The sequence below is a fragment of the Urocitellus parryii genome, chromosome 11 (genome assembly GCF_045843805.1).
Source record: "Urocitellus parryii isolate mUroPar1 chromosome 11, mUroPar1.hap1, whole genome shotgun sequence".
Taxonomy (NCBI): domain Eukaryota; kingdom Metazoa; phylum Chordata; class Mammalia; order Rodentia; family Sciuridae; genus Urocitellus; species Urocitellus parryii.
The window spans coordinates 34,757,222-34,765,228 of record NC_135541.1 but is presented as its reverse complement, the minus strand read 5'-3'; the positions used below and the strand labels follow the sequence as shown (position 1 = coordinate 34,765,228).

Here is an 8,007-nt window from a genome sequence, read left to right as displayed (position 1 = left end):
GAGCACCTCAGACTTGGCAAGTCCCAAACTAAATTCAACATCTTCATTCCCAAACCTGTTCCTCCTCCTGGGTCCCCATCCCAGCCAATGGTATAGTCATTCACCCAGTTGCCCAAGCCTGAAACCTGGGAGTCACCTCTGACACCTCCCTCCCTCACTCTCACACCAGTTTCCAATCCTGCTGATTTTACCTCCTGAAAGCTGTTCATTTCCCTTAGACCCTCACAACAGCCCCTAGCTTTCCCAGCTCCTCCAATCTCTCACTCTCCAAACATTCTTTCTAAAGCACAAACCAGACTGCTATTTTTCTGCTCTAAAATGTTTCCATGACTCTCCGTCAATTAGAGGTTGAAGTTCAAGGCCCTTGGGGGGCAGGGTTGTGACCTGCCCAGGTGCATCACTCATTGGTCACTCATTGATCATTCACTGTCCTAGCCACACCAACTGGCCTTGTGCTCTCAGGACTGTTGCTCAGGGTTGCCTAGAAGGCCATTTCTCCACTCTAATACTCCATAAAATTCAACTTCAGGTGACCTCTTGTTAGAGAGTCTTCTGAGCCCATCCCTGAGTCAGAGTCATGGTCTCCAGGGCCCTGGCATCTTGGCTTCTCTTTCCTGGCTCTGTCTTTCATCACATTTGTAACCCAGGACCTGTGTACATACCATGTTTCAGGTATTGTATTAGGCACTACAGATACAGTGTCACTTTACACATACAGGCCTGGGCTCTGGAGACCATATTCCAGTGTGAGACACAGATATACACAGGTAGACCAGGAAATAAGTAAACATCAGAAATAGATGCTGAGTAAGACTTAGAGTAATGTGACATGATGCACAGTAAAATCTACCGCCCAGAGCATGGTGAAGATCAGTGCTGACCAGATCTAGGATCCAGGAAGCAGGCTGACCAGAACAAACAGGAAAGGAGGTTTCACTGCGTGTTGAAAAGCTCTCTCTAGTGCTTTAGGCAGGGTATTTACATATTTACATATTTAAAGATGATCATGCTGCCCTCCAGAGAAAATATTTGTGGACAGAACATTTCAACTCTACTCCTTTTTCTGTTTCCCCATTATGCCTGGGGGAGGAGACAGATTCTTCTGCCCCATGTCCCCAGAGCCCAGCACAGAATGGGTTTCAGGCTCAGGCTGTGTTCAGTTTTGATGAGTACATGAGGGATTTCTGAGGAGGACAAGATGCCCTGGTTGGCGTGGTAAGGACTGGCTGTGTCCAGATGGATTTCTTAAACTCCCAGGATTTCCTAAACACCTATGAGAATCCAGTTGTGCTGTCTTGGGTACGGGAACCTCCACGCTAATATTCTCTGTGTATATATTATTGTTACTGTGTGGAGAGAAATGGACAAGAGTATCAGAGGGGAGGCCACACAATGACCCGGGAAAGAGATACTGGGATGTAGATTAGGAGAATGGAGGGGATGCCGGACAGAGGCTAAGCAGCAAGAACTGCGCCTTGGTGAAGGGACAAGCTGGGAGGCAAGACTCAGAACCACAAAGATGGGAAGGAGGTGAGGGGCTGGGAGAAGTGGGAGAAGGGGCCCTCTGGCCAAGCAGAGGCCTCCACATCTCTGGCGGGGCGGCCTATGTGAGGGAAAACATGTGCAGCCAGCACACAAGTAGCCTTCATACTTCAGCTAGTACCTGCTGGACACAAACACCAGAGAATTCTTTATTTCCAGTTGCTCCCACAAGGTGTCACACCTGAGGCTTAAACCCAAGTCTCCATTCTCCCAGTGTGGGGACATGTCTTCTCTCCACCCTCACCCCTGACCTTCACACTGCCTGGTCTCCCACAGCATGTCCAAAGGGGGAAGGCTTCAGATGTTGCTCACCCCCTATTCGGCCACTTGAACTTGATTCAATTACTTGATCTGCGAGAGCATCAGCTTACTTGGCCATAAAATACTAGCTATTTTCTGAGGAGAGGGAAAGACCCACTGAAGTCATATTTGTAAAGGACCTAAAAGTCAGCCACTGGGGCTGTTCAGTGTGGAGTAAATGTGAGTTCATGTCCTTGGTGCTGGTAGGAGGAAATATCGCCCTTCCAGAGCATTTGCGTTGGACAGAGGGGATTCTGAAGGGTTCAGGAGTCAATGATCAAATTTCCAGAAATGGAAACCCCAAACTGTTAGGAAGAGGAAATGGAACTGTCCCATCCCTGCACATCTTAGCGTTGGGACCAGCCTACAAATAGGGCTCCCTCCTAGTCATTCCACAGCCCATTTGTGGTAGGCATAGCACCAGAAGCCCAGGCGAAGTGCAGGCAGGCAGGTTTGCCCAAGTGACTAAAGGGCAGAGCTGCAAAACGAGGAAGAGGCTGGGCTGCAGCAGACAGAATTCTTGCTAGAGGAGCCCTCAGCTGCCTCCAGGTTAGGTGTGTCTCATCTGGTGGCTGGAATCCTTGGATAGCTGTGGAGTCCCTTCCTTGGAAATGGATCTGAACTCAAAACCAGTGATGAGATTTCATCTCTGTAATTCTCAGATCCATCAGGTGGAGGTGTTTGTGATTCTGGACCTATGATTTAAAATTCTAGGGCTGGGGATATAGCTCAGTTTGGTAGAGTGCTTGCCTCACATGCCTAGGGCCCTGGGTTCAATCCTCAGCACCAAAAAAAAAAAAAAAATTCTAAACTTTGCAAGGTGCAGTGACATAGGCCTATAATCCTAGCAACTCAAGAGACTGAAGGAGGCTGGGGATATGGCTCAGTTGGTAGAGTGCTTGCCTTGCATGCACAAGGCCCTGGGTTCAATCCCCAGCACCACCAAAAAAAAAAAAAAAAAAAAAAAAAAAAGAGACTGAAGGAAGAGGATCACAAGTTCAAGCCAACCTCAGTAATTTAGTGAGGCCCTGTCTCAAAATAAAAAATAAAAAGGGCTGAGGATGTAGCTCAGTGATAAAGCCCCTAGGTTCAATTCCTAGTACTAAAACAAATAACAACAAATTTATGCTTCTATGATATTGAAGCTTCTGATTCCAGGATTTGGGTCAGCTCCCTGTTGCTGAAGACAGTTATACAGGGCAGGAGACAGTTCTGGTGTGGGAAGCACATTTTGGCCCCCCTCAGATTCTCAATCCCTTGTGAAATATCATGAAAATTTTCCAAACAACCTACATCCCACTTTATGAGTTATGAATTCTGATTTGGGATCCCTTTTTTATTTTCTATTTTATTTTTTGTAGTTGTAGATGGACAGCATGCCTTTATTTTGTTTATTTTTATGTGGTGCTGAGGATCGAACCCAGTGCCTCACACATGAGAGGCAAGTGCTCTGCTTCTGAGATACAGACCCAGCCCTGGGATCCTTTTTAAGGTCAATGGGAAATAGATTATTGGGGGTTGCAACTTCAGTTCTGCCAGCATGCCACATTTCCTGAAATACCTTCCAGTCCATGACCTGAGTTGTTTTGTCTGCTTCTCAGTGGAGCCTCTCGGTGGCCAGCTTCACTCCTTATGCTCCTCCATGCAGTATGAGGTGTGGTGCCAGCAGCTTTCCAGCTCAAGCCATGGGACAGTACCAACAAAGCAGTGAAAAGGGCTCTGGGGTCACATAGGCTGGTTTTGAACCCTGACTCAGAGACTTCTTTGCAGTATTATCATTTTTAATTTTTATTTATATATGACAGTGGAATGCATTACAATTCTTATTACACATATAGAGCACAATTTTTCATATTTCTGGTTTTATACAAAGTATATTCACACCAATTCATGTCATCATACATGTACTTTGGATAATAATGATCATCACATTCCACTATCATTTATAACCCCATGCCCTGTACCTTCCCCTCTAACCCCTCTGCCCTATCCAGAGTTTGTCTATTCGTCCCATGCTCACTTTCCTTATCCCACTATGAATCAGCCTTCTTATATCAAAGAAAACATTTGGCTTTTGGGTTTTGGGGATTGGATAACTTCACATAGCATTATCTTCTCTAATTCTATTAATCTACCTGCAAATGCCATGATTTTATTCTCTTTTATAAAATCCTCAGCACCAAAAAAAAAAAAAAAAAAAAAAAAAATTCTAGGGCTGGGGATGTGGCTCAAGTGGTAGCTCGCTCGCCTGGTATGCATGCGGCCCGGGTTCGATCCTCAGCACCACATACAAAGATGTTGTGTCTGCCGAAAACTAAAAAATAAATATTAAAAAAAATTCTAAACTTTGCAAGGTGCAGTGACATAGGCCTATAATCCTAGCAACTCAAGAGACTGAAGGAGGAGGAATATTCCATTGTTTCTATATGTCACATTTTTTTAATCCATCATATGATCATCTCAATAGATGCAGAAAAAGCATTTGACAAAATACAGCACCTCTTTATGCTCAGAACACTAGAAAAATTAGGGTTTAACAGGAACATATCTCAACATCATAAAGGCTATATATGCTAAGCCCCAGGCCAACACCATTCTAAATGGAGAAAAATTGGAGGCATTCTGTCTAAAAACTGGAACAAGACAGGTATGCCCTCTTTCACACTTCTATTTAACATAGTTCTTGAAACACTGGCCAGAGCAATTAGACAGATGAAAGAAATTAAGGATACACATAGGAAAAGAAGAACTTAAATTGGCACTATTTGCTGATGATAGGATTCTATACCTAGAAGACCCTAAAAGTTCCACCAGGAAAACTTCTAGAACTAGTAAATGAATTCAGCAAAGTAGCAGGATATAAAATCTACACCCATAAATCAAAGGAATTTCTGTATATCAGTGACAAATCCTCAGAAAGAGAAATGAGGAAAATTATCCCATTTACAAAAGCCTCAAAAAATAAAATAAAATACTTGGGAATTAACGAAGGAGGTAAAAGATCTGTACAATGAAAACTACAGAACCCTAAAGAAAGAAATGAAAGAAGACCTTAGAAGATGGAAAGATCTACCTTGCTCTTGGATAGGCAGAATTAATATTATCAAAATAACCATACTTCCAAAAGCATTATACAGATTCAATGCAATTCTGATCAAAATCCCAATGACATTCCTCATAGAAATAGAAAAAGTATGCAGTATTATTTTGGGCACATTGTTTAACCTCTCTGTGCCTCAGTTTCCTTATCTGTCAAATGAGGACTGTGAGGATTCTAAGAATTTGTTTACGTGCAGCCCTGGGAACAGTGCCTGACACAGTGCTGTAGGAGAGCTTCTGATTATAAGAGGAAGGGCCTTCTCCATCAACTCTAGGAAATTGGTCTGAAAATCCCCGGGGGACTATTCAAATTGGGTCTTCCTATAACCAATCACTGTGCTCTGAGAAGCAGGGTCAGTGAAGGGATGCTCCTGCAGGTCAGCTGGTGGGGCTGGAAAGGAGTGAAGCTTCTTGAAGAACTGCTTCTTGAAGAAGAAGCACATGAGGGGCTTATAGTATAGAGGTGGCCACTGACCAAAACATAAAACGAAGCTATAGTTGTGCAAAGTACACAAATCACAATGCATTTGGAGGACTCCTGCCCATTCCTCTGAGACCCCCAATTGTTTGTGATATCCTAAGAAACTGAAAGTTGAAAAATCCTTTGTGGCCTCCTCTGGGGGCCTGTGCCACTCACTGTCCTCCTACAGTTGTGGCTTTTCTAGACCCAACCATTCTCTCCCTGACTATGACCACCACCCTGGCCTGGGAACAGAGTGGCCCTGGAGGCTCCTTACTTTATCACCTGTCAACTTTGTTCCCATTCAGGCTGCTCTAACAATACCCAAAGCCAGGTGGCTTCCAAACATCAGAAATGTGTTCCTCACAGGCCTGGGAAGCCAAGGATCAAGGCAGATTCAGCTTTCTGGCTCACAAATGGTGCCTTGTTGTGTCCTCACATGGTGGCAGCCATGAGGAGTCTTTTATAAAATCCCTAATCCCCTCCATGGGGGGCTCCACCTCATGCCCCATCACTCCCCAAAGGCTCCACCTCCAAATGTCATCACCTTAGGGTAAAGATTTCAACATGTAAATTCTGGGAGAACCAAATATCCAGTCTATAGCAACTGCTGTATCCCAAGGACAAGTCACACCTAATTCCCCACCAGATTGACTGGGATGCTTTAGCAAGTAGGAAAAAAGAGAGATTTTTGTTTGTTTGTTTGTTTGTTACTAGAGATTGAACCCAGGGTTTCTTTATCACTGAGCTACAACCCCTGTTGTTGTTTTTTTTTTAAATTTTGAGACAGGGTCTTGCTAAATTGCTTAGGGCCTTGCTAAATTGCTAAAGCTGGCTTCAAACTTTTGATCTCTGCCTCAGCCTCTCAAATTGCTGGGATGATAAATGTGTGCCAGCACACCCAGCATAACAGATTTTGATGATACCATGGCCATTCTCCAATCTCTTGAGCATTCTGGAATTCTGGAATGAGCCTTCTCTGGGAGAAACCTATGCATGTCTTCTAGCATCTTCTTAATTAAGAGAAAGGAAGCATATTCATTCTCTCTCTCTCTCTCTCTCTCTCTCTCTCTCTCTCTCAGAAGGTATCTCTCTATGTTGCCCAGGCTTGTCTTGAACTCCTGCATTCAAGTGATCCTCTCACCTCAGCCTCCCAAGTGTCTTAGATGATAGGCATGAGCCACCAAACCCAGTTCCACATTTTCTCTCTTACCCCAACTCTAAAGCCTTCCTTTCCCAGCTCAAGATCAGCCTTTCCCAAGTGAGCAGCAGTGCAGAAATCTACCACTTTCAAGTAAAATTCTTTCCCTCACCCTACAAATAGCTATTTTTTGCTGCACTACTCCTGGCAGGACTAGATGGGACATAAGGTGCCCCATCCAGGTGGAACTCAGCCAAGCAACTCCATTCTTTTGGATCCCTTTTCTTCCCATGGGAGTAAATTTCTTCCTTGCTTTTTGCCTCCTGCAAAAAGGTATTCCCCTTAGTCCCTTGCAGTCGGCTCTGACTAATACCCACAGCTTGCAAAAAGTAGTAGCATAGCCCCTCGCTTCATTTCCAGCAAAGAAACACCCTCTAACAGGTACAACAGCTAAGCCTCAGGTTGAAGGTAACTTTGCTTTCTTTCTGAGAAAATGAGTGGGTGGGCATTTGCTTTACATCTGGGTGCCAAAAGGGCATACCCAAGGACCGTCCCTGAGCACAGATCAGGCTAGTCAAAAGTTAATGGCTCCACTCAACAGTACTTCTCTCCTCCTTCACCTGCCACTGCTTCCTCCAAGTCCCAGCTTCTCTCCCAAGACACCTTCTGGACCAGCTCTCTGCCTCCAGAACTCTCCCCTCTCCTGCCTTTGGGATCCATCATAACATAGGCCTTCGCCCATGCCTCACCAGGAGCACTTGACAGGCATCATCTATTTTCCACACAATTTTGACCAAAGAGGCCTCCAGGTCCTGGGCAGGGCCCTTGGTGTACATCTTAGGAGAAATCCTTTTAATTTTTTTTCTGGACAGCCTTGTGTAGTTTGAAGTCTCTTTCAGGTTCATTTGCTTATTTAATGCTCACAACAGTCCTGTTATCCCTGCTTTTTGGGTGAGGAATGTAAAGCTGAAAGATAATGACAATGCTCTGTTCTAAGAGTTTTTTTGTGGCCAGGCATGGTGAGTCCATGCTTGTAATCCTAGTGGCTCTGGAGGCTGAGGCAGGAGGATCCCAAGATTAAAGCCAACCTCAGCAACTTATCGGGGCCCTCAGCAACTTAGTGAGACCCTGTTTCTAAATAAAATATTTTTTTAAAGGGCCAGGGATGTGGCTCAGTGGTTAAGTGTCCCTAGGTTCAATCCCCAGTACCAAAAAAAAAAAAAAAAAAAAAAGTTTTTTTTGGTATATTGCCTCATTTAATTCTTGCAACAACCCACCATCATTCTCATCCCAGAGATGGAGTCACTGACCCAGGTGTCAGAGCTGGGTACAACCCTGGTATTTGAGCTGTTCCCTGAGCCACTCCCTACCCTGCCTCAAGCTAATCAGATGACTTGCCTAAGATTACCTAGTTGGGACATCATGGGACCAGGAGTCCATCCAAATCTTCCTAGCTCTGCAGCCC

General features: G+C 44.6%; 1 non-coding gene across 1 annotated transcript; it reads left to right on the top strand.

Annotated features, from left to right (window-relative positions):
* The first annotated feature begins 2,714 nt into the window (after positions 1–2,714).
* Trnaa-ugc (transfer RNA alanine (anticodon UGC)) lies at positions 2,715–2,787 on the top strand. The gene has a single exon. It is a non-coding gene; the product is annotated as a tRNA-Ala (tRNA).
* The last annotated feature ends 5,220 nt before the right edge of the window (positions 2,788–8,007 follow it).